This window comes from Saccostrea cucullata, unplaced genomic scaffold (genome assembly GCF_032062105.1).
Source record: "Saccostrea cucullata isolate Sc308-1 unplaced genomic scaffold, CSIRO_AGI_Scuc_v1 ctg1326, whole genome shotgun sequence".
Lineage (NCBI taxonomy): Eukaryota > Metazoa > Mollusca > Bivalvia > Ostreida > Ostreidae > Saccostrea > Saccostrea cuccullata.
In genome coordinates this window covers 135657-158022 of record NW_026930693.1, presented here as the reverse complement: position 1 = coordinate 158022, position 22366 = coordinate 135657, and the positions used below count along the sequence as shown (strand labels likewise).

Sequence of the window (22366 nt, the reverse complement as noted above, 5' to 3'; positions counted from 1 at the left end):
AATTGGTACAAAAAATAGGGTATTCTCACTGGAAAACAATTGTGAAATTTGAAAGTAAGCTAATGTTAAAGGTTTCTTATAAGTACAAAAATCTCCAAGGTCAAGGTCAATGTAATTAGTATCAAATGAAAGGTCTTGCCACATAAAATACTTATGTAGAGCATGAAAGCCTTAGCCCTAACCGTTCAGAAGTTATGGTTAACGTTTAATTTCTTAAAAAAAGGTCAAACTCCAAGGTCAAGGTCAAAGCATCAAAGTTTTTGTTATCAAATGAAAAGTCTTGTTATAAGAATCAAATATGTAAAGTATGAAAGCACTAGCCCTAACTCTTTAAAAGTTATGGTCAAGGTTTGGTTTTTTAAAATACGTCAAGCTTAAAGGTCAAGGTCAAAGGGTCAAAGTTGTTGATAGATAATAAAAAGGTCTTGCCGCAAGGATAACCTATATTAAGGATGAAACCTCTATCCCTTACTGTTCAAAAGTTATGGTCAAGGTTAAAGTTTTTTCACAAGTATGAAAATCTACAAGGTCAAGGTCAAAGGGTCAAGGTTGTTGGTATCCAGTGAAAGGTATTTTAACAAACATTACATTAATGAAGTATAAATGTCCTGGTGTCTACTGTTCAAAAGATATGGCCAAAGTAAAATTTTAAAATTTTCATGTAAAAGTGGGTCAAACTCCAAGGTCAAGGTCAAAAGGTCAAATTTGGTGGTACCCAAAGAAAGGTCTTGTCACAAGGAATACACATATGAAATATGAAAGTCATAGCTCCACTAAATCAAAAGTTATGGGCAAGGTTAAAGTTTTTGCGGACAAACAGAAAAACAGACAGACAGACACGACAAAAACTATATACCCCCGAAACTTCGTTTACGGGGGCATAACGAAACTTCATTTACGGGGGCATAAAAATGAATCATCACCATCATCAATAAACCTTCATTTTGATTTGTTTAATCATGTTAATTATTTTCTATAATGAAAGACGCGTTATCATCTTTTTTTTTTTTTTTTTTTTTTTTTAGTTTATACAAATCTCCATCTCTTGCATATAACTTTAACAGAATGCGAAATTAATAAATATAAAATTTATAAGAATGATTCATCGACCCCAATAGATATAAGAGCGATACATTTTTTTTTAATCTAGAGAATTTTATGCCTTTTTTTTTACCTACAGTGTACAACTGTACATGTCTGTGCAGGGGGGGGGGGGGGACTTGGGAGACGAGTGGCCACATCATGTGCACTTTTTGAGATGTTTGATAAATTACTACCAAAGGCTGCAACCCTACAACCCCCTCCATCGATTGCACAAAATTCAAGCCATATCAATCACTAAAGTTAAACCCAACCCTCGCCCCACCCCCGCCCCACCCCCCTTTTTTCCTGAAAAAAAAAATGTTTTTTCCGGAATTAATTGTAGTGTACGTTAATGGTTTTAAACTTTACCGCATTGAATTCGCGGGAAACGGAGAGAAAACTCGTACCCCGATTGCTGGGGTGACTTGAACCAAGAAGACTTAAAGGGGCTAACGATTGAACTTCACAATAACTATGGGGGTGAGATCTTAATTTATGGTAGTACAGTGTTTTACTTTAATAGATTTTAATTAAATTGATAAATCCATATGTAATGTTTGTTTACGTTTTTAGCGGAAATCAACAAAAGGGAAAGAAAGGAAAAAGAAACGAAAGGAGGTAAGGTGACAAAACAAAACAAATCACTGAGATTAAAACTCATCAAATTCATTTACCAACTTTAAGTATATATATGTTTGCTCCAAGTACAAAATCATTAGCATATTATCACAGAATTAAAACTTGCATGAGACACTAAGACAGTGATAATACTTTTGGATTCTATACTAAGTATAGCAAGATATTTTAAGTCTCAGTTCTTGTCATATATGTGCAGGGCTCGACATTAACTTTTTTTCCTGCTTGTCCATTCGGACAAGTGACCTAGATATTTACTTGTCCGAACTTCAACTTCACTTGTCCGAAAATTTTCAATGAATATCTTGTTATGTCAACTTGAAAACAATTGAAAAATTAAATGTGCTTGATTTATGAGTGTATTTATTGATAAATGATACAAACACATATAAAACTAAATTTTATCTAGACTTCCTGTCCTGATAATAGCATAAATGTTCGCAAGTGAATCTGTAATATCCATCAAATATAGGCCTATTCCAAACTCGCAAACTTCGTGAGATCCACACCATGCAATAGTATGGCTGCAATTAGTGATCATCGATCCCGATCAAGTGTGAACTTACATAGCGTTTGATATCGGGATCGAAATTCAGGTTTATGAACTGCTTCCGTTTATATTCAATAAACTTTACAATAGTTTTTTTTTAATTATTATTATTCAAAGACTTCTTTACATATAGAAAAATCACTTGTCCAATCTTGTCCAATCGGACAAGTGTCCAGCAATATTCACTTGTCCGAAATATTTTTTCATTGGTACCTGACAAGTGGACAAGCGTTAATGTCGAGCCCTGATGTGCAACTGTAGATATATAATACATGGTTACTGTTTTGAAATATAAGCGACATTTGGGCTAGGGTAAGAAAACTTGATAGAGGGCGAGGCTTGCTGAGCCCTCTTACGTTTTCGACACAAGCTCAAATATTGCTTATATTTCAAGACAGTTATCATGTATTTTGTTTATCCTGCAACATATTCTTTACATTTGAATGTCCAAAACTAGCTATTTTAGACAGATTTAGGCACATCTATGCAGTTGAAACTAAGACGCCTGGTGGCGTAAACATTGCAATAATGCTTTTAGAACATCGGAATACATGCACGAAGCTTTATTAGGGCAGTGACCGGATAAAGCTTTGGTTTGTTAGGTTGCCTTCATTAGGTCAATGCAAGGGGTAGCTGCCAGATAATAATATTCTGATTACAAGGCAACGGTTACTATTTCAGGAAAATGCCAAGTACGATGCAGCCCTGGCAAAAGTGGAAGCAGCAAACAAGGTGCGTACAAGTCATAGAAATGTTTGTTCATATCCAAATTAAAAACACTCTAAACATGCTTTTTGACAGGGTCATGATTCCACAGAATCTCTCAATTTCTATTGATCTGTGGGTAGAAAATTTCACAGATTTCTTGCTTCGATAATGCCTTTATAGTGTACAGTGGAGCCTCATTTATCCGTACGCTTTGGTTCCTAGTCAATTTGTCCCTACATGGGAAGCGTCCGGATACCTGAATCACCAGTTAAACAAAACAATATAAATTATAACATTTAAAAATTCTGTCCCAATGAAAAAGGGTCCGGATACTGAAGCATCCGGATATCTGAAGGTCCACTGTACTTATACCATGCTGAAAAAAGTACTTCTACAGTAGTCAAAATAAGTGCCAACTTTTTCCCTGACTGGGCAGTTTCACCATTTCTCCAAATATGTATTTGATTTAAACTTCATTCAAAATTATCTTTTCAGATACCAGACCCCCTAGAGTTAGTGGCACCATTTAAAAAATTTGAGAGGAATGGGTGTGTATTAATAAACTTGTAAACTTGGTATAATTTTTTTAGGTCACCTGAATAAACTCAGGTGACCTATTGCTATCTATTGTCGTCCGTCATCGTGCGTTAACATTTGAACATTTTCAGCTTCTTCTCTGCAACCACTCAACCAATTTCGACGAAATTTGCCACAAAGCATCTATGGGTGAAGGGGAACAAAATTGGTGAATTTCATGGTCCCTGCCCCCCTGGGGCCTGAGGGGTGGGGCTAAAACATGTTAAATTAATGAAATCTTTATAAATCTTTTTCTTTACTCCTGGACATCAAGCAGTCAAACTGTTTGCATGATTGTAATCAGTATTGAGTCCTCTACCAAAATTGTGAAATTCATGGCCCCAGGGTCAGGGGTTCTAGTGCTAGGGCGGGGCTAAATTGATTACATAGTGAAAATGCATAAATTCTTTGAGAATCTTCTTCTCTGCTCATGGGCATTAAATAAAGTAACCAAGTACATATTTATGCTGAATTAAGGAGGCCTGTACCAAAATTGTGAAATTCATGGCTCAAGTCAGGGGTTCTAGTGCTAGGGTGGGGCTTTATTGATTATATAGTGAAAATACATTAATTCTTTAGAAATCTTCTTCTCTACTCCTGGGCATTAAATAAAGTAACCAAGTACACAGCTATGTTAAATAAGACTACCTCTCCCCAATTTGTGAATTTCAGGGCCCCTGAGTCAGGGGTTCTTGTTTTAGGGTGGGGCTCTAATGATTATATAGTGAAATGGTGAATTCTTTGAACATCTTATCCTTTGCTCCTGGTTAATATGCTAATGATCTAATTACATATTTAAGGCCAGGATTTATTTTATTTTCAGTTTTACAAACCCTCCACTCAAGGTTTTGAATTTTCAGAGAAAAAATAAAAAAATTCGGATTTCAAATTTGAGTCGGGATCGAGATTTCAAATTTACGAACTCGCACTTCCGGTGTAAGATGTAATGGCGGGTAAATAAAGCTAGATCTGTGAAGATAGCTTGGTTTAGTGTAGAATAATACTAGAATTCATCGAAAAGAGTGCAATTCATAACGTTTCACCCTTTCAAAAGACAAATAAAATGCTGACGACTTTGTTGCACAATGACATGCTGGTGAGATAATTATGTATTCGTTTCAAACGTATCTGTGTGTAAATTATTTTCCTCCCACGTTTTAAATTGCCTGTGGTAGCTATTGCATATTGCCAGCGACATTGTTTAGGTCTCTAAGCATCAATCGTCAGAAAAGGTTTGCTTATGCATCAGATGTAATGAATAAAACTATGGGAGAAGTGAAGTTCATTTAAGGAAGAAATAAACAATAACCCGAAGAAATAAAAAAAATTAAACTATTAAAAAGCAAGAATATACAAATACATGTATATACAGGCATGTAGTATCATTTGAATCAGTCAGAAAAATTATTTTACACTTAATTGAAAAAAATGTTCACCCTACTCCACAATACCCACTGTCTGTTTTATGAGGCCAAACAAAAAAAATACCTTTGTTTACTGTTACATGCTGAAATAAAATAGGGTCGGTAGGTAGGATTTTTTTTTATTTTATTGAATTTTTTTATACACAAATTCACATGAATTGGTTGAATTACAAAACAGTTTTACCATTGTATGGTGCCTTTATATTTTTGTTTGGCTTCAAATATGGGTGGTTTCTTGCCAACTGTCTTACAACTCAGGGGTGTGCAATTAAAAAAAATCAAGTACTAGCCCACAGACTTGTAACAGCAATAAACATATGATAAAGTTTATACTAGCCTGAAGTTAAAAGTGAGCAGTCCAAATATAGGGGCAAAAAATTGTAAAAACAAATATTGTAAAATGTTCATTGTTGAGAAAGTCAGGGTCCTAAGCCATCCATCTAAACGTTGAAGTTTAAAAATTTTAAGAAATTATATTATCTTTTCTTTTCTGAACATATTGTACTAGCAGTGTAGCTTATATCTAAAATGAAGCAAAATCATTTTATTTTCATTTCAAACCATTAAATACAATTGATATATATTAAAGTTTAACCAAATAACACTTAGCTATTAGTTGATTGGGGGACCGTAAATAATGGAAAGAGATAGCTGCACGTATTTACTAATAACAGAGGAATGGAGGAAATTCGGATTAGGAAAAAACGATCGTTTTTTGAAGTAAATAAGTCAGGTAGTACTTCAAAATGGAAAAGGTTAAAGTAATTTAAGAACAATTGGGGCATGTTACCTGGAAAATTTTCATTAGTTGGAAATTAAATAGCAAAACAATGAGTGAAAATACCGTTTGTATTTCTCATGTAGTATATGCATAATTTTCTTATTTTTACTACCCCAAAAACGGTAGCACCGGGCATCAGGCGATGCTAGTTGCACACCCCTGCAACCGCCACGCAATGGTAAGCAAATTGCAACGAACTCGTTGATGTAGAAATTGCAACTCGCTGGTTTTGTTTTTGTACTTTCAATTTCGATTTCAAAGAAACTGACCGGCCAGTAACTTCCGGATTTTTACGCCGAAAAAAAAGTTTTGGTCGGCGATGAAAATTAGGGTCGGTCGGGTAACCGTAAACAAACATGTTTTTTTGTTACGCCTGATAGGAATTATAGTTTTAGGCATCAAGTATATTTTAGAACAATGTCAACACATTCACCTAACACATAAAAAAAATGAAGAAAGACTTTTAAAGAATTGATTTTTAGCTCTACTGGTCAGAGACCAGAAGAGCTTATGCGATAGTAATGCGTCCGTCGTCCGTCCGTCTGTCTGTCTGTCTAGCTGTCTGTCTGTCCGTCTCTAAACAATTTTTCAAAATGCTACTCCTCCTACAGTTTTGGTTTGATTTCAATATAACTTGACACACAAGTAGACTAAATTAAGATACATAATTCTGTGTATCGGTTTTTGATTTCGATGAACGGTGTTGCCATGGTTACTAAAAATAGAAATTTCTGTGAAATTCTTTCAAAATGCTACTCCTCCTACAGTTTTGGTTTGATTTCAATATAACTTATCACACAAGTAGACTACACTAAGATACATAATTCTGTGTATTGGTTTTTGATTTCGATGAACGGTGTTGCCGTGGTTACTAAAAATTGAAATTTCTGTGAAAATCATTCAAAATGCTACTCCTCCTACATTTTCGGTTTTATTTCAATATAACTTGGCACACAAGTAGACTACACTAAGATACAAAATTCTGTGTATCAGTTTTTAATTTCGATGAACGGTGTTGCCGTGGTTACTAAAAATAGAAATTTCTTTGAAAATCATTTAAAATACTACTCCTAATACAGTTTTGGTCTGATTTCAATATAACTTGGCACACAAGTAGACTACACTAAGATACATAATTCTGTGTATCGGCTTTTGATTTCGATGAGTGGTGTTGTTGTGGTTACTAAAAATAGAAATTTCTGTGAAATTCTTTCAAAATGCTACTTCTCCTCCAGTTTTGGTTTGATTTCAATATAACTTGACACACAAGTAGACTAAATTAAGATACATAATTCTGTGTATCGGTTTTTGATTTCGATGACCAGTGTTGCCGTGGTTACTAAAAATAGAAATTTCTGTGAAAATCATTCAAAATGCTACCCCTCCTACAGTTTTGGTATGATTTCAATGTAACTTAGCACACAAGTAGACTACACTAAGATACATAATAAAAGTGTATCGGCTTTTGATTTCGATGACCAGTGTTGCCGTGGTTACTAAAAATAGAAATTTCTGTGAAATTCTTTCAAAATGCTACTCCTCCTACAGTTTTAGTTTGATTTCAATATAACTTGGCGGCACACAAGTAGACTACACTAAGATACATAATTCTTTGTATCGTTGTTTGATTCCGATAAATGGTGTTGCCGTCGCTACTAAAAATAGAAATTTCTGTGAAATTCTTTCAAAATGCTACTCCTCCTACAGTTTTGGTTTGAATTCAATATAACTTGGCACACAAGTATACTACACTAAGGTACATAATTTTGTATATCAGTTTTTCACTTCAATGAATGGTGTTGCCATGGTTACTTAAAATAGAAATTTCTGTTAAATACTCTCAAAATGCTACTCCTCCTACAGTTTTGGTCTGATTATAATATAATATGAAATGCAAGTAGACTACACTAAGAACATGAAGAGACTTAATCAAGGATCATTATTCTATTTATTGCAGTTGAAAAGTTTCAATTTCCAACTGCTTAAGTACTTTTCTCTTCCTTTGCTATAAGTACATACCAGTAGAGCTTCAGTCTCGACAGAGACTTCTGGTTTAAAATATATTTTGATCAACATCACAAAATTTATATAACTGGCCCAAACTGGCAGATGATGAAATAAGGAATTAGATGTTCTACTTTCCTATTTGTAAGCATATGTCCAGTGGTAAGGAGCCTATAAGGATAGCATAAAAAAGAATGTTCAAATGTTGATAATTGATTTATCAAAAAAAAATTTTTTTCATTTCCTTCTCCCTCGGGACTTTTTCATTCTCATGTTCATAACTAAACCTAAAAATAAAAAAAATGCTGGCCTTATGATGAAGAAAGGGGCCTCTTTCAAAATTTGTGAATTTCATGGCTTTTGGATTAAAACTCGAACCAAATACAATCGCTGGAAAGTTGTTACATGATACTCAGGTGACCTATAAGGCCCGTGGGCCTCTTGTTTCACTTGTTATCGATTTGTAATGTAGTTTATTGTACATTTTATTGTGGCCCAGTATTTAAATGAATACTCATTATCAAATATATTACAATTATCCATTACTGTAAACCAACTTTTATTCGCGTGCGAGAAATTTTCGTGAGGTTCGCGAGAGCTTTGTCATCGCGAATATTTCTCGCCGCGAACAGGTCTTTCATGTCTCTTTTTCTAATAAAAACAGTACCAGAAAGGCTTGATCGCGAAAAATTAATCGTCGCGAACTAGTTTCCTCCCGGTAAATCGTGAAATAAAGTCGTCGCGATTAAAAGTTGGTTTACAGTATATCCAATTATCGATTAGTGATCGATGACCATAAGTAATCAATCGATTAGTGTTCGATTACAATCGATTAGTGATCGATTACCGATCTGATCGATTAATCATGTCTGGCATTATTCTTTTCAAAAATGACTTAACTGAATTACTTTTATAATGAAGCAAAATCGACCATCCCTGACACTTCTTTATACACAGGTTTTACAGTATTAAGTTTATAATGGCTTGATCTATTCTTTAGTTTGAAGTTGAAAATTGAGTGCAAAAAGGTGACGGATATGGAGAAAGAATTGATAGACTGGGCATTTCAACTGACCTAGGCTAACATGCAGAAAATGTAAGTACTGACTGAGGTCAACATGAAAAAATGTAAGTACATGTACTGATGAAGGTCAACATACAGAAAATGTAAGTACTGACTAAGGTCAACATACAGAAAATGTAAGTACTGACTAAGGTCAACATACAGAAAATGTAAGTACTGACTAAGGTCAACATGTAGAAAATGTAAGTACTGACTAAGGTCAACATGTAGAAAATGTAAGTACTGACCAAGGTCAACATGCAGAAAATATAAGGACTGACTCTGTAACTAAGGTCAACACACAGAAAATGTACTGTAAGTACTGACTAAGGTCAACATGTAGAAAATGTAAGTACTGACCAAGGTCAACATGTAGAAAATGTAAGTACTGACTCAGGTCAACATACAGAAAATGTAAGTACTGACTAAGGTCAACATACAGAAAATGAAAATACTGACTAAGGTCAACATACAGAAAATGGAAGTACTGACCAAGGTCAACAGACAGAAAATGTAAGTACTGACCAAGGTCAACAGACAGAAAATGTAAGTACTGACCAAGACCAACATGTAGAAAATGTAAGTACTGACCAAGACCAACATGTAGAAAATGTAAGTACTGACCAGTGAAATGTGCATATATTCTCAGTTCAGCCAAATTTACCTAACAGAGAGGATGAAAAGAATGAGTCATGTCTTAGCTGTGGAATTAGCTGCAAAGTTTTTTTTGACATTTTGATATCTTAAAAGTAATTTTTGTCCATCTAAATAAATAAGTAGCCTTGAATCACAACGTGAATTGAGGAAATTTGTGACTTCAGATAGTCGCTGGGTATTTTGGGGAAATTATGGGTTTTTAGTATGACCTCTGACACTTGAGTCATATTGCATTCATGGTTAGGTATATATATTAATGAGTCTTGTAAAACAGACTACCTCCAACTAGATTAATGTGTATGAAAGGCATTTTAATTTATTATACCCCTGCTCCGAATTATACCCCGCTCCGAAAGAGAGGGGGGTATACTGTTTTACCCTTGTGTGACAGTCCGTCTGTCTAGCTGTCTGTCTGTCTGTCTGTCTGTGTGTCCGTCCGAAACAAATTTTCGTCGCAGTTTTCTCAGCAACTACTCATCGTAGATGCTTGAAATTTTAACACAATCTTTTCTGAGGTATGCCATATGGTTGGATACATTTTCGCTTAAATTCGATGTCAACTTCCTGTTTGACTGTGCGTCTGTCCGTTTCATACATTACAAATTTTCGTCGCAGTTTTCTCAGCAACTACTGATTGTAGATGCTTGAAGTTTTAACACAATTTTCTCTGAGACATGCCATATGGTGGGATACATTTTCGCTTAAATCCGATGTCAACTTCCTGTTTGTCTGTGCGTCTGTCCGTTTCATACATTACAAATTTTCGTCACAGTTTTCTCAGCAACTACTCATCGTAGATGCTTGAAATTTTAACACAATCTTCTCTGAGACATGCCATATTGTGGGATACATTTTCGTTCAAATCCGATGTCAACTTCCTGTTTGTCTGTGCATCTGTCTGTTTCATACATAACAAATTTTATTCGCAGTTTTCTCTGCAACTACTCATTGTAGATGCTTGAAATTTTAACACAATCTTCTCTGAGGCATGCCATATGTTGGGATACATTTTTTTTCAAATCGGATATCAACTTCCTGTTTGTCTGTGCGTCTGTCTGTTTCACAAATAACAAATTTTCGTCGCAGTTTTCTCATTACTTATTCATAGCAGATGCTTCAAATTTTATTACACTCTTTGTTTAGGCATGCCCTATGGTGGGATTAATTTTGATATGAATCTGATGTCAACTTTATATTTTTCTGTGCATCTGCCTCTAATTGAACTTGTGTGTATTAACATGATAGTGCTTATTTACATTAGAGCGGGGATATTACTAGTGAGCACTGGCTCACAGATTTCTTGTTATTTTTATTTTTTAAAAATAACCACGTCTAGTTCTTGATGAACGTTTAATGACATTGATGTGATTATATGACCTCAGTGTGCGAAATTAACGGTGGACCGGTAGACAATGTCTATAGAAAATCTAGTCGGTCTATACCAATCGAAATATTAATAGACCGACTTGTCTATAAGAATTCTGAGTAAGAAACTGGTTCCCTGCTTGTCTCTAATAAACAAACCACAAAAAGGAGGACCAGTTTAAATAAAACGTCTGTATTACACTGATGTATTCCGTTCACCTCTTAGTTATAATAGTTTGTTCCAAGATGTATGCAGAAATAATTCGAATCGGAATATTTTATTTTTAACATGAGGGGAGGTTAAGTTGTGATTACTTAATGGCCGCGGACACCAAAACAGTGCAGAAGAAACATGTCCTTCTTCGACCGTTTAAAGTATGTTGAGGGTGCACGCCCGGGAATTATTATTACTCTTGTCTATCAGACAGACATTCTCAATGTTTGAGTCGTTTATCAATGCTGTTGTAGTCAGTCGTCTTACCGTGTTTTTTGATTCTTGTTGTAATCTTTTATCCAGTACAAAAACTACTGGAAAGTGTAATTATTTTACCATTTTACATCAAATACGTTTATTTTAATTTCAATATTTTAGCATTGAATGTAGTATTCTAAATTTCGGTCCATAGGAAGTTGCTGCGGTCTATAGAAAATGAAATGTCTATGGACCGAAAGTCTATAGGACTTTGAAGTTAGTTTCGCACACTGTGACCTGTATTACCTGGTGTCTAATTATATAATCTATATTACCTGGTTTCTAATTATATGACCTATATTACCTGGTGTCTAATTATATGACCTATATTACCTGGTGTCTAATTATATAATCTATATTTCCTGGTCTCTAATTACAGGTATGAAGAGAGTGACTGGGGATGGAAAGATAAGGATAAATACACAGAAATGACAGAGGAGAGAGCCCAGTATCTGATCGCCTCCGACGTCACGACTGGTAAACCTGTCGCATTCACTCACTTCCGCTTCGACATGGAGTTAGACGAGGAGGTCATGTACTGGTGAGCGTTTGATTGAGTCCCATCTTAGAAAAGGCCCATACTGTATACAGGGAAATTTTCACCCCTTACGCCCTTGTTACAAAGTGGGCGAATTTAAAACAGGGCGAATTCAAAGAACACAGTATAAATTCTAAATAGAACTGTGACTAGGCAAATTTAGAATAGGGAAAATTGTTTCCAAGTGTAAAAGGCAAAACTAACATAGGGCGAAAATAACCCTAAATACAGTAGTCAGATTTCCTTTCTCTGAAATGAACTATTGCATAATTTGTTAAAGTTGAGAAATTGCAAGAGTTAAAAGAAGGAAAAAATCAAATTTTGGCCACCCCCTCTTCCCCTCAGATTCCAAACAAGAAACTAGACATTTTATAATTTGAGATTTATAAGCAATAAATGCTGCCGCCTAAATAAAGATTATTAAAGGTTCTTGGACATAGATTTGAAGTTAATATTTTCTATATAATATTACGACGTATATATTTTAATAGCATTTCACACAAAAAATAATTAAAAATCTTTTTTCATTTAAAAGTTATTAAAACTTCAAATTTTTTTGTGGGTTTGATTGACACATCCTTGCACTTTCGCAAATTTCAATTTTATTCTTAATACTTAGGAAAAGTGCTCAGGTTGAAAACGCAAGAGGGTTCGGCAGGCCTCGCCCTCTATCATGTTTTCTTACCCTCGCCCAAATATCGCTTATATTTCAAGACAGTAACCATGTATTTTATATTTATCTCCAATTTTATGAAATGCAGAAGCAAGGTCATCACAAATGTCTCATGACTTCACAATGTTGAATGCTATTCTCGTCCATTTGTATTTGGAGGATTAGAAAAAGAACGATGTAATCTGAAAACAAAGTTTATTTTTCTCACCAATTTCCATCACAAAAAGATACATTTTTCTTCTTCCTGGTGAAGACAGGCAAAATAAGAGAAAACAGATTGAAATTATTAATTATTTGTTGATGACATTTGTGATGTATTGGAGAATATTAAAAACGACATCTCTTTGATTTTTGCAATATTCATAGTAGAATTTGTTTTAATATTAGATATTAATAGATAATAATAGATAGATAATAGATAATAATAGATATTCACTATTTTACATTCCAGTATAACTTTCATTGCTAGAATAAACCACAATAGTGTATAATGTTTTTTTCTTTGTGATCAATTGTCCTAAATATTTTAATATATTTACATCCACTGAATATTTTCTACTTTATTTCTTAAGAAAACCCATTGCGTTAATCAGTGCATGAACTACACTATGCATGTCATCTGTCAGATTTCTTGATCAGTGGCTGTTCCATCAATGTAACATGCAAAGACATTCACATCATTAACCCTCTGGCTGCGGGAAGGACATATATGTCCTTTTACCGCTGGCTGCGGGAGGGACATATATGTCCCTGGCGACGTCATAAAGTTTGAGACGTCTTTTCACTTTCTCAATTGAAATTTATATATTATAATACTAGTAATTAAATTTGGCTGCATTTTTGCTGAAATAAAAGCTTAAAAATTTCGATACAACTACCGATTAATGAAAGTTAAAAAAAAAAAATATTAATGATTCATGCATTTTTTATGCATTGATTTGCAAGTTTAAAATGCGCAAACAAAACACTGTAAAAAATAGGTAGTTAAAGTCACTGAGAAAACTAGTAAATTTTACTGTCCATATAATCACTACCTTAAAAGTAGTTTTACTAGGTACTTGTATTGGGGATATTTACTAGAAAGATAACATTAGTGAATCTAGAATTTATAAGCAACTTTCACTATGCCGGTATCTAAGTATCAATACGATGTTCAATAGTTAAATTCACAAGGTCTTTCTTTTAGTGAATACCTTTTCGCAATTCAGTTCTAACATAAATACCGCTAATACATGCATGCATCTGTAAACCTATATAAATTAAGGATAATAGTCTATTTTGTTGAGGGAAAAATCATTATTGTATATGATAAAAAATGTTATATTAAAATTTTCAAAAGAGTACTAAATGAAAATACTAAGAATTTCTTCTGTCCTTTTGGGGGTAAAATCACGTTTGAGTGTATAATTTAGACATATTTCAAAAAAAAATTTACAATATTCAATTTTTAATCATTTACAATTTTTTCCAATATTTAAAAAAGATTGCTTCTAAAAATTATCTTGATTTTTAGTTTAAATAGGAAACTGACAGCGGAAATGATGTTCATCTGCCTTCGGGTCAATTTTGTATAGAAATAGCTAGAACATGCGAATCTCAGTCGCACTCTCGCAAACCATTTTCTCGATCGACCTACATGTGTAGGACTCTGTTAAACCCAACTTTTATCGAAGAATCCCAGTCAAGTCGTCGAACAATTAATAGATTATCTGTACCTGATCAATTTAAAAGCTTTGTAGAGTTTCTTTGAAAAGGAAACAAGTCGCTTTGCAGAGCTGAGCTGGTCCTATTTTCGCAACATGACCCCAGACTCAATTCAAGAATCGTTTCTCCATTGCAATGACTCCATGCGATACCCCTCGACAGGTCCAAACGCACAAGTCCATTAGGTTTTTAAAAAATCTTGAATATCGGAGTTAGCATCGTACTCTATATGCGTTCGTTTTAGAAGATCCTGAAAAAGGATACAATGTTGCCCCGTGTTTTTTTTTTAGTATATATAGTATTTTTGCTTTAGTAAATTTTCCTGTCAATGTGGCTGCAGGTTGCTCCCCCTCCTCATTCTTTGTTGTCGTAAGGTCAATGTAAATTTCAAGACATTGACATTTTTTTGCTAACTTGTCAGATTTAAAACCCCTCATTTTATCGTAATGTAAACTTCTGAAGTCATTGCTATATCATTAACTCAACCACACAAAGTTTTTATGTATTGTCAATATCAAGCTTTAAAAATTTACGTACCCCCGCCATCAAACTTAACAGCAATTCTACTATAAAATTAATTTAGATCCAATTAATATACCGGAAGTCAATGTTTCTTTGTAAAAATAATTGAATATAGACCTGAAAACTATATAAAATAAATGAATTTTGTAATCCATGCCCCTCCCCCTCGATGTCAGTAAAGCGATTAATCTCAATGATATTTCAGATGTACTAATCCATTTCATTGCACCCAGGTGCAATAGGGTGGTATGATTTGTAAATACGACCCCAGGGTTGGAATGCGGAGGGGGGGGGGTATAATCGGTGTATGGTTATTGTTCGCCTTCCTGTGTCCTTAATATGGACGTTTATTATTTAAACTTTTTCCAATTTAAGATAAACCTTGAACACACGATTTGAACATCGCGATCGTGTAAACAAACATGCACGATCTTGTGATATATTCTGTAACATATCAATATACTTCAGGGAACTGTCTTCTGCAACAATAACACGGTTTAATATAAGCTTTAAACTGGATCTTTATCCAATGCATATTTTTTTTCTGTTATGCCAGCTTGAAATTATCGAAAAAACGTGATCAAAACATTTATTAGACTCCATGTTGGAAACAATACAATATTTTGCAGGCAGAATAAAAATGCGCTTCTCAAATGAATTCTCTTTACAAGACACTACGAATAGCAGCTTTCTACGTATTTTTTAAAATATATTCCATTCATTATGATTATGGCGAAGATTACATATCTTCTCAAATCTTCAGATATTAAATTCAGATTTGAATTATCATAATCCCGTCAATTTCTCTGATAACATAGAACAGCACTGGTGTGTTTTCTACATCATCATTTATACTCAACTGAAAATTAATTTTATTTTAAAAAATCAAAATGAAATAATGTAGAAAATGGAGTCCCTTAGGTCAATGATTAGCCGTATTGACTTGTCCGAAAAAAATAAACCCCAGAAAAGTAAGGAAATCCTCATTAAATATTGACTGTTGAATTTGCCTCTAATAAACTGAAAACACTAGTACTTTTTTTTTCTAATTCATGTAAAAAAGACATATGGATTTGTAAAAAAGACATATGGATTAGTTGTTTCTGATGGTCTACATATTTTACAGCTAAAGATTTTTAATTCAAAAAAAAAAAGTTTTCCCTATTTCACCAAAGATGTTTTGTTTGAAAACGTCTTTAGCCAATGTCTACATGTATATGCAAACTTATAACAAACTTATAAGCATGGGGCTTTGTACCAGTATGAGTCAGGTATTTTTTTTTCAAATTTTGCCAAACTAAATATTATACCGGAAAGTAAATTTTCCGTAAATATCGACATTAGATAAGCAAATCTTCTTCATAATTCTTGGATTAATTATCGACAATCAGGCGTTGAATAATTTAAAGTCAACATTTGATGTCTACTAGAATAAATGAAATATTTAAACAACTTTTAAAAGAATTTATAGAATTATTTTCGATACATTATAATTTGAATTCATTGGTCAAAATTGTTAGATAGAAAATTTTTCTTTTAAAATAAAAAAATGATAATTAATTAATTTTGGTTTTTATTCAATTTTTGAAGAAAGCGATAAATCTGTGTGCCGAGAGACAGAATCAAATATTTGAATTTCTATTATTTTTTTTTTATTTCAACGTTAGAAATTGCAAGTATGCAGATGGACAATACATGTAAAATCAAGAATATAAAATACTTTAATTGGTCTATACTATTTTCATTTTTATTTAACCATACTTACAATTACTTTTGATAAGTTTAGAAATAATGATAATCATTGTATATCAAACTGTTTTGAATTTGCGTCTGATTTTGATGTATATTCATTTCTTGCAATAGTTTATCAATTTTATTTGATTGGGATAATATAAAACAATTCACTGAAAAAATCTTAACATAATAATTAGAATTTACGCAAATTGTATGAATTAAAAACTTCTTCATAGTTTTGTTGATATCTCGCATTTGAATTAATTCCCCAGTACATATTCCTGCAAAAGACGCGCACTTTGCGTTAACCCGAAATATTGAAAAGCCCGCAAAATAATGTCAAAGAAATTGTGACGTCGTTTTAATCTCGCAATGACGTTATAATTTCTGTACGCTGACGTCGCAGCCAGAGGGTTAATACAATAATTAATCTTGTTAATCCTACGTAGAGTGATAGTTTAAACAGATATACGAGGGGCATTTCAAAAGTTCTGGCAACTGTTTAATAAAAGATGAACCGTTTTACGAAAATTATTCAGTTTGACATCATTGGAAAGATCAGAAAAATATACACATATTGTGACGTCACTTTATAGTTTTTATAACGTAATAATTCCGAAAATGACGTCAGAATATAGAATGTTTAGCATACTGAAAAGTCGCATTTTTATCCACATGAGACGATCGTAAAAGTTCTGTCAAAGGCTTATTTGAAAAAAATATTTCAAAGAAAATTTTAATTTGCAAAGAGGTAGAGTAGGACTATGATACTGTTTATCAGCAATTCCATTATTCATTGTATGGTTTGTTTACGAGCACGGTTTATATCCGGTTATGCTTTCATAGACAATCATTTAAGATTTTTATTTACATGATACGGCTGGATTTTCCGTCTTTTATATAGCTCTCCGTTGTTTGAAATAAAACATGTTCTGTATTAAACCGAAGTATATTAATGCAGTTTTCATTAAATATATTTTGAGTGACGGGACTCTTACCGTTTACGAATAAAATGTATACTAAATCTTGTCCCCGACTTGATTTTGTGTGTATTTTTTCATATAAATTCAACTTCGGCGTTCCAAAACTCACCACTGCTCTTGACTATTGAATAAAAAAAATGAATATAAGTTACTCAGACATGTAAAGTCTTATTTATTTTCCATGCATTAAAATTTGCGAATATGTGGAGGTACGGTGGGGTTACAACTGCGCTGCCGCCATTTTGGATTTTACGAGAAAATATGGGGCACACTAAACTTAACTTCTCTTGAACCTTCATCAATCCAACCAACCTGGTTAAAACACCTGACGAATTTATGCCATCTAATTTTGTAACATGATTGCCTATTTTTCTTCGATTGTCAACTTTGTCTTTTTCTCACATTTAGGTCTCTTTTACGCAAAAGTTTGAGCGAGATTCGATAAAACCATGCTAAGTTTGACACTCGCTAAAACCATTTCAGAACAAGAAGATCTCCAAAATAAAACATCATATGAAAGATTGTAGTATATGTTAACATTCCATCAACTTGCATTTGCGTCCGTTAATTTGCGACCGAGTAATGAGTAAAAGTTAACTTGAATATTTTAATTTGATCAAATTGTGTCTTTTGTTACGTCATTTTTATGGCCAGTATGCTAAACATTCTATATTCTGACGTCATTTTCGGAGTTATTACGTCATAAAAATTATAATGTGACGTCGCAATATGTGTATATTTTTCTGATCTTTCCAATGATATCAAACTCAATAATTTCCGTAAAACGGTTAATCTTTTATTAAACAGTTGCCAGAACTTTTGAAATGCCCCTCGTACATCTATATAAACAATAAAATGTCTTTCTTTGGTTGTTAGTACGAGAATGGACGTCGCAGCTATTGCTGAAAAAAATTACATAACCCCCTTACTCGGGTTATGTATTTTTTTTCTGCAACAACTGCAACATTTATTCCCATACTAACAACCAAAGAAAGACATTTTATTGTTTAAATTTCAACAAAGGTACCAGAAAGTTTCAGCCAAGTCTTAAATTCAAATTGGGGAATAGACACCTTTTATGTTTGACATGTCAACTTATTTTCTGTGACATCACTGTGACAATACTTCATTCTTCACATTGCAAGTTACCTTATGAATAAAATTTATATTTTCATAGCCATGCATTGGATTTTGGCACCAGAGCCACCTGTACCTCAGGTATGCATTCCAGTCATTCACAGATGACTTGTTGGCTAATCAAGAATTCCTGGCTGCAGAGCATCCCATGACACGGTTGTGTCAGAGACTTATTATAAATGATCAAGAAATTCAACAGGTATTATAAATTCCAAAGCAGTACTAAATTTTAAAGTGTGTTTTCCAAGTACTTAGTGTGAAATATTGTCTCAGCTAGTTGAAATGCTCATTAATTTAGTATTTTCTTACTGACAGATTGCTGCTTTGACTGTTGGGCAAAAAGACAGCTGTCTCTGGTCTGCCATTCGTAAAAATCGTTTAACAGCTTCTAACCTGGGATGTGTTCTGGCAGCAGTAAGAAGAAATTGGTTCTACAAAATACACATTTTGTCAATCTTCAGTTAAATGAAATTTTGTTTGTCCTTAAATTGAAAAGTAACCGAAATCTTTTTCTCCTGCACTATTTTACAGATATCCAGTTTCATTGTTCAAGCGCCTCTGCCAAGCCTACAACCTTTTCAAAAAAGATGCCATAATTCTGGGTGTTTGCAATGAGGGAGATGCAATAGATAAGCACCGGTCATATGGAGACGCAGTAGCAGAACCAACAGGTAAATAGGAGGAAACAATTTTCCCCTACTCTAAAAAAGTCTTATCTGTAATGTTTGCTATCAAACTATTATATATTATTTTCATTTTCAATAGTCATATGGCTCCACAGTAATGGTGTACTTGGGTGTACCCCTGATGGGATTGTGCGTCGACCAGCTGCATTTGGATTTCATCACCAGTCTCCAGCTCTGACTCACATAATGCAAGCATGAAATATTCGGCCTACAATACTAGAAGTCGAGTGCCCATATACAGCCAGGGAGAAAACAATATCTGAAGTAACCGACACTGGCCCAGTGGTTCTTGAGAAGAAGAATTTTAAAAAATTTCTTATATTCATGTATTCTTTTCCTAAACTTTGATCAGCTATTGTAGACCCACCCTACCCCCGGGGGTCATGATTTGAACAAACTTGAATTTACATTACCTGAGGATGCGTAAACATGAGTTTCATCTTTCCTGGCCCAGTGCATTGTGGCCCCACCGTACCCCCGGGGGTCATGATTTGAAGAAGCTTGAATGTACACCACCTGAGGATGCTTCAACATGAGTTTCATCTTTCCTGGCCCAGTGGTTCTTGAGAAAAAGATTTTAAAAAAAATGCCATTAATTTTTCACCATTTCATAATTATCTCACCTTGGAAGAGGGCGTGGCCTTTCATTTGAAAACCTTGAATTCCCTTCACCTAAGGATACTTTGTGGCAAGTGTGGTTGAAATTGGCCCAGTGGTTCTTGAGAAGATATAAATGTGAAAAGTTTACGACAACGACGATAGACAACGGACAAATTTTTATAAAATCTTAAGAATGCCGTATTATGTTATAGGCTTCGTGTCCGTCTGTCTGTCTGTTAGCTTTTTCGTTTCCGGCTCATAACTTTAATACTACTAGGCCTAGGATTATCAAACTTTGTCAACTGATGCATTTTGGGTAGAAGGTGTGTCGCACACGAAAACTAGGTCGCTCTGACATTTAATTAAGAAGTTATAGCCAAATATGGAAAAATCCTTTCCGGTCCATAACTAGTAAACTATAAGACCTACAATCATCAATTTTGGCCAGTTTATGCATCTTAGGTAGAAGGTGTGTCGCGACCTATTTCAAGGTCACTTTGACCTTTAATTTTAGTGAATTTAAAAAAAAAAAATGTTTCTTTTTACTATTCATTTACACATCCCAAATAATGTAAGAGTATTGCACTGTTCTTATTAAAAAAAGTGTTAAATCAAGAAAATACTTATTTTTTTTAAAGCCACTTAACCCGAAACAGGCACATATTATCTTACACAATAAAAGTACGCCATTACATAGATAATATCTAAAAATAAATTATAAGATTGATTTAATAATTTATTACAACAATCCTTACATGGAAAACGAAGATCAAAAACCTTATTAACAAACAGTAGTTCCTGATGGAAGTTAAGATCTGTTGTGAAGTAATTTTTGAAAAAAATAAGTTTATCGGATATATCTAATAATGAAGATAATTCAAACCCGAGTTTTTTTTTCTCTGTTAGTAGAAGCCTTAGTCATAATACATCTTTTCAAAATTAAGAAATTAATTGAATATAATCAATAGTAATTTTTGTATCAATATGCATATTTAAAGAATAAAGGAAATCAGATATTTTAAATGACTTTTTAAAGGAGCTAAAATATTGTCCGTGTACAGGTAATAAACATGTACTTTGTTGTGAAAAAAAATGCTCAGGTTTGTTCTTCATGAGATAAACATGTAAGCGATAAATTTACTATTTCGAAGGTGATTTCACGCGATATAAACAAATATTATATAAGAGGATTATTCTCGTAGTTTTCATTGGATGAAAGGACGTCACATGACATTCCTCCTTTTGCAATAGCGACGCGAAAGCGCGTCCGCGGAAAATGATATCGCACAACACGCTGTTTGGTTGCACTGAAGTTACGTAGAACATGACGTCATGATAAAAGAAGCGTGAATTTAACCATTGTGACGTAATTACAGGCAAGTCCGTTGTGTTAGGACTGTGTCGGTGCATTCACTTTGAGTGATTATATAATATAACTATTATGGACTTCAGTGAACGGTCAATATGTGGTTATAAGGACTCGTATGGCAATTGATATTGACCTCAGACACAGAAAATGATAGCGACCTCGCAGGCTCGTTCGCTATCACTTTCTGTGTCTTCGGTCAATATCAATTGCCATGAGTCCTTATAACCACATATCGACCTACACTGAAGTCCATAATTGTATATGATCAACATAGGATTATTTTTTGTGTGACCTAACAAAAATTATTTTTTTAACTTTTGAATTTTGATATCTTTTAATGGAAAAAGACTTTGGGGATATAATTTGACAAAAGTTGAAACAATTTATGGACAATTATTTTTCAAGAAAAGCAACGAATATATATTTCTAGCGATTAGAATCGGACCAAGCGGCTTTAAGTATATACTTGACAGCAATCTATAAAAAATATAATGTATGTCAGAGAAATCCTGCCTCTCCCATGAGTGTTATTATCAAGCACTGGTCAAGAAGAATTTTGATAACATAAAATTGCATGTCAAATTAGAGAGAAATTAATGGGATTTGAGTGCGAGGAGCTAACTGACAGAGCATTGGTGTTATCTATATCCCTTGAGTATTGGGCAAATGGGTAAGCCTGTTTGATTAAAAATAGCTCTTGTTGACTAGCTTAAGTTTTAAAATGAATTTGATGAAAAGTAATTAAAACTAATTTGATATTGCATAATAGACTAATCTGATATTATGTAATATTTTTAATTTAAAAACTTATTTTATGGGGTGGGATGGGATCAGCATGTCCATATGAATTACATATTAAAACACGTCGGACATTAAATTTCAACCAAAAAAAATCTTTGAGTATTTTATATGTTTTTAAAAAGAGATAGTGCAGACCCATCATCTCTTGGTAGTAATGAGAAGACAAGCATCCAGTTAAAGATTAATTAATGAGTTCAACGTAGGAAGGTTAGCTGTCTCAGTCTTATCTGTACCCTTTGGGGATTAGACAGAAGAACTGCTGGTCAGTTTATTATAACATATGCCATTTGATGGCCAGCC

The 22366-nt window shown here is 33.7% G+C and overlaps 1 pseudogene; it reads left to right on the top strand.

Annotated features, from left to right (window-relative positions):
- Positions 1-1427: 1427 nt before the first annotated feature.
- Positions 1428-19553, top strand: LOC134229646 (N-alpha-acetyltransferase 40-like; annotated as a pseudogene).
- Positions 19554-22366: the final 2813 nt, after the last annotated feature.